Below are 5773 nucleotides of genomic sequence, written 5' to 3'. Positions count from 1 at the left end.
TGGTCCCCCAGAACCTGTAATCCCCTATACTATACGATTTTCTTTTCGACCCAGCTTACATATTCCTTTGAAATCAGTCATATTGAAGTAAAAAATTAAAATATATGTTATAAAAGTACGAAAATAAATGGTTACCTTTTTTTTTGTAAAACCATTGCAGCACCTTTATATAAACCATATCTGCAAAATGAGCACATCAAATTGTTGAAAATTAAATTATCTTTAAAAACTGTCATGAGTATTTTTTCAATAAAAGTTGAGAAAAAAAGTTGTGGCCCTTCAAAGTATTTTTTCTTGAAAATGTGCATATATTTTCAAGTATAACTTTCTTATTTTCAATTTTACAGAAAAAAGTACCTTAATTAAAATTGTAGAGAAACAAATTATCTATAAGAACGATGTTAACAATTTTTTTGTGGGACTATCGGTTCGCAAGATATTGGTAAAAAACAGTTTAAACCACTTTTTCCAAGATGGCGGCCAAATGGGGGGCTTTCAACCCCGAAAACTAGATTGTATACTCACATCAACCTCCCCTACACACCAAAACAAAAAAATCTTGTCCTACCCAAAATGTAAGGTTAATGTAACATTTCAATGGACTATTACTGTTTTTCGAGATTTGAATGTTTTCATGAGCCAATGAGCTTTGAAAATGGTCTTCACTCAACCTTCTTGGTTTAGGTTTTCAAATTTCTGATTGATTTTCTCGAAAAAACATAGATTTATATTCAAAAATTGTAAACAGAAACGATAATTTTCGATTTAAACCAGCTACAATAAAGACACTAGACACTGACAATCTTCATCGAATATCTGCGCGAGTACCTACCATTTTCTGAGATATCAAAGTTTTTAAGTTTTCATGGTAAACCTACCTTCAATGAGAAGCTCTATAGGAAACTAAATTCCTTAACTCTTTCTTAAATTAAGGTGAAGACAGTTTTAAGCTTTGAACACTGCGACCAAATCCAATTCATGTGGTGAAAGCAAGCAATGTAAGTATTTTTTAATACCAAGTCTCATCTAATATCAAGCTTAAATTTTCTATATCGATCATTCATTCTAAAAAAAAAAAACAAATCTCACGCACATTGTATACGAACAAGATTTTACTCAATTTCCGAATCATCTTCAATCATTGTAACAACCTACAGGCTACAACATCCGAACAAAATATTCCCCAAAAATAAACCCTCAAATATTACAAATCGGAGAAAAAACAGTTAAGGCCACTACACAAGTTCCGAAATACAAGAGGGAAAATAATTTAAAATACTTGTTCTCCCGTACAACAACACAATACCCAGATACCACGATTATACTTCCAGAATCGGTGCGGTACATCAATCATCCACGAAATCGATGTTCAATTCCACAGTTCATTTCATAAAAATGTAAAACGTCGAGTGAAAAGAGTTAACACCATGTCCCGTTCTGCCCACATACAATGCACCAGCCAGCACCATATCAAAGCAAACGCACCCTGTGCGCTACGCTCACTCATATATTCAGGCAGCCAAAAAAAATCAGACAACAGATTAATCAAAGTTAATCAAAAACAATTTCACAGCGCAGTTTATCCGCCCGCATACAAGGTTTTTAACAAGATTCACCGTTTAACTCTTAAAATTTACCACAGAAAATATAAAATAATAAAAATGGAAACTTATAATCTAAAAGACTTTTTAGTTAAGTCGATTTGGATAGTATTATAGAAGCGTTAAAGCAGACATTTTGTGTGTGTGTGGATAAGATACTTTATCCAAAAGATATAATACTTATCTTTTATTTTCTTGTGGGTGCATTGCGGCAATAACCAGCATCTTTTTTTTTTTTCATTTTCGAAAACCAAAAAAGTCATTAAAAATTTACTTAAATGGTTAAAGTTATAGCTTTGAGTATTCAATTTCGACATTGAAAGACAATGCCAAAGGGCGGGAAATTTGAATTAATCGCCAAAAATTAGATTTCTCTGTGTTGTAATGTTTTATTTTTATTTTTTAAATATGAGTTTTTGGAGCCCCCATGTTGTTAGAAACAAACAGGAAGTTATATTGTGAATTGTAATGCAGTAACATTTAGTCTTTGGAAAGAGTTTAAGAATTCGACTTTATCTGATTTCTAATTTCCGAAACTCGGAAACACTACAAAAAAAAAATTCTTCTTAATAATGGCGTTGAATTGAATTTAAGGAAATTCCAGATTTAGTGAAGGTAATATGTCAAATCTTTTTTTTTAATTTGATGATCGATGCAAAATTCTTTACTTCGGCTTGACCATATTCCATACACACTAAATAGGGGAAATGGAACAAAATGACGGCTCATAACCAGCGGCCAAGAAAGACGTTTTCAACGATATCTCGTTTGTTAAATAAAAATGAGTAACTTAGAAGCTATGAAGGAACAAATGAACAAAAATATGAACAAGAACATACTACATACCAGTCAAACACAAAACCCTTATTTTGGTCCAGCCGTAGAAGGGTAAAAAGACTGTAACCGTAAAAAAGAATACCTGTTAACAGTGGCGTATGCAGAAAAAAATTTGGGGGGGGGGGGCTGAAAAATTTTTCAAACATTTTTGATAAGGTAAATGTAAATTAATTACACGTATAAAATACGTTCAGGAACTCTATGAGTTTCAATATTAAAGACAGAAAGGTACACTTTTTATTCTTTAGGAAAAATATTCAAAAAGTATTTTATTAAACTATCTCCAAATACAACAAGGAATAAAGTAAAAAATCTTTTAGGAACAGTTAAAGATAAAACAGAAACCATTGAAAAATCAGGGATATATTCGGTTATTTGTCAAAATTGTGATGAGGTATACATTGGTCAGACAAGAAGATCAGTGAAGAGAAGATGGTCAGAACACTACAAATCAATTTTTTATGACAAAAAATAAACGAGTCCACTCCTGCCGACCATATGATCAATAACAACCATGTTTTAGCTTTGTTTCGTTTGTTAAAACAAGTAAATAAACCTAAATTATTAGATGCATTTGAAGAAATTTACATAAATAAAACAAAAAATATGAACAAAAATAAAACATTTGAACGATCTTTGCTGCACAAATTTTTAGAACCACTTTCGGCCAAAGAAATATTTGAGACAAAATTCTAGATGCATTTATTCACTTTAACTTTATTATATATTTCGTTTATAACCTTTAAAAATTATTATTAAGAAAAATTTTTTTAAAAAATTTATGTTTAGATTTTATTGACAAAATTATTTAAATAACTTTTTAATTTGCTATACAATCTGAAGATGAGAATTGTTATTCTCGAAAACGTTAATTGTTGAAAATAAAACTTTGTATGAGTATAAGAAGTGTACCTTTCTGTCTTTAAGGTAAATGTAATACAAATTTGTGTCCTTTTTTTATTCATCTTTGATCGAGAGAAAAGCCCTGTGCTGCGGTACTGAAAGTCGTACAGTAGCATTTTACTGCTCCCGACAACTTCGTACTACTGTCTCCTTTCACATTCAAAGTAGCTATTTTTCCAAGTTCTTGTATCCCAAACATTTTACACAAACAGCAAGGTGTTTAGTAACCTTTAAAAAAAAAACACTTTTTCGTTCGAACTTTTTCATGTGCTGAATTCAAAACTGTTTACAGATTAATTCCTATCACGTCTAGTTTTTGAGCTATACTCATCACTTTTTTCGGTATAAATGCCCATATTTCCGCAATTCGACCGAAAGTGAAATGGCATCACTTTTCAATTTCACGTGAAATTGATCTTCGATCGATTTCGAAAACTTCGAAAAAACTTCAAACTGTCAAAACTGAAGGATCATCTATTTTTATTTTGTTTCTTTATTGGAAAAAAGCAGAATTTAAAAGAAAAAATAAGAAGTCACATTTTGCGAGACATATGAAATATGCAAGTGAAATGCAGAACATGGGCGATATTATTGCAAATTTTCAAAGAAAAATGAATTAGATAAAGTGTAAAGCGAATGAGGTTGCAAACAGAGAGGCATGATATTTCATGCCTCATGTGTTTTATGTATTTTGTATTAAATTAACAACAAAAAACATTACAAAACTATAAAAATATAAGTTTTGATAATATTTTGTCCAAAATTGGAGATTCATTGAAAAAGATACCAAGTTCACGAGCAGAAACAAAGCGAATTGAATTCGATCAGAAAATCGAAATGAGCGAAAAAATGTAGAACACCTAATTTCACTATCGGCAACAAAAGTGAATGCTCAAAAAGTGAAATGCAGAACGTAAAAGTCTCAAAAACTAATTTTCAATGAAATTCTTTTGATGTTCAATCCGAAATATATATTTTTTAATAATATGTTCCTTTTTTAATACAAATCAGAAGCACAAACTGGAATTTGCTTAAATAAACCATTAATTATGTTGATCACTAAGATATTGAGATATAAAAAATTTGTATTTCCAATATCTTTGAGAAAAATATTATTTTTGAAAAAAAGTAATATACTCAAGACAATAAAATACGACGTGATTGCATAAGAAGCTTTCCAAAGTTTAACGGTGATGTTATTTGACGTCAAAACAACAAACAAATTATTTGAAGAATTCTGAATTGGACTAAAATCCTGAAAATCCCAAACCTCAACGTCAACTAAGGCACTTACTCAAACAAACACAAACTACCATTTTAGAATTTGGAGGGAGCTCGATCATTTGAGCTGCCTCTAAATCTCTACGATTTACGAAGAAGTTTCAGTTAATTATGTAGATTATGATGAAATCAGCTAAATAGTAACATGATTTTGGAGGCTTGGGGGGGCTTGAGCCCCCTGAGCCCCCCGCCACTGCCTGTTAAGCTGAGTCTATGTTGACAATAGAGGTAAATACAGACAGATTTGCGTCACCCATTTTATTCGAAAGTCATATTTTTGGTCTCAAAATTGTCTACTCAAAAAGCCTTGCCCTTTAATCCAGCTCATATGAATGAATAATTAAGTCTCCATTTTTAATTGTATTTAAAATTTAAATACATGCCTTTGAATAGACAAGACTTTGTCGCTATCCCTGTCCGAATGAAATCCACTTTAAAATGCTAGGAAAAATCTTTTTTTTTTATTGTTTGCATGTCAACATCACATTTATCACGAAAATAAAACTTGTTTACAGCTTGAAGTAAACTGATTTACTAAGGCCGCAGTAAAAATGTTGTCATTTACGCACTTTATCATTTTGACCTCTTTAAAAAGTCTTTTTATACAATTAAAATTCACCTTCCTTTATTTTTTTTAATTAACAGTTAAACATTGATTAATCTAGTACTTTTCATATTAAATGTGCAAAGTCTCCACTTGGGCGCCATTTAACTTTTTGCGGTGAGATTTAATTCAATAAAAAAAAAAAATGGTTCAGATAAAATAAAGTAGGTACTCCTTCCGTTTGAGCATCAAATAAGACGTCCAGATCGTGACTGGTCTATTCCCAAGGCAGATGAAAAGTTTTGCGTACTACCGCAAATAATGAATTTTTATTCGTAGTCTGGAATTTGTGATTGATTCCGATTCTTTGGGCAATCACTATACTCAGCTGGATCATGAGGGAGACTTCATCGCATGTCAATGGGCGAAGTCTACGTCATCGTTGAAAGTTTCAAGTGAAATGCGAATTTAATTGTTGCCCCTTGCAGGCGCACTCAAACTTCGTTAAACAAAAAAAAAAAAAAATCAACTTGCACAAAAGGAATCCAAAACTTATTCACGTTCCAGACAGATCAATTATATTATTATAGAGTTGGTGCTTTTTGTA

At 31.2% G+C, this 5773-nt stretch overlaps 1 long non-coding RNA gene across 1 annotated transcript; it reads left to right on the top strand.

Annotated features, from left to right (window-relative positions):
- The first annotated feature begins 793 nt into the window (after positions 1 to 793).
- Positions 794 to 1223, top strand: LOC129912496 (uncharacterized). Its single transcript, XR_008771836.1, has 2 exons — positions 794 to 998; positions 1158 to 1223. It is a non-coding gene; the product is annotated as an uncharacterized LOC129912496 (long non-coding RNA).
- The last annotated feature ends 4550 nt before the right edge of the window (positions 1224 to 5773 follow it).

Source organism: Episyrphus balteatus, chromosome 2 (genome assembly GCF_945859705.1).
Source record: "Episyrphus balteatus chromosome 2, idEpiBalt1.1, whole genome shotgun sequence".
Lineage (NCBI taxonomy): Eukaryota > Metazoa > Arthropoda > Insecta > Diptera > Syrphidae > Episyrphus > Episyrphus balteatus.
The sequence above is the reverse complement of the archived record's forward strand: the minus strand, read 5'-3'. Positions and strand labels throughout refer to the sequence as shown.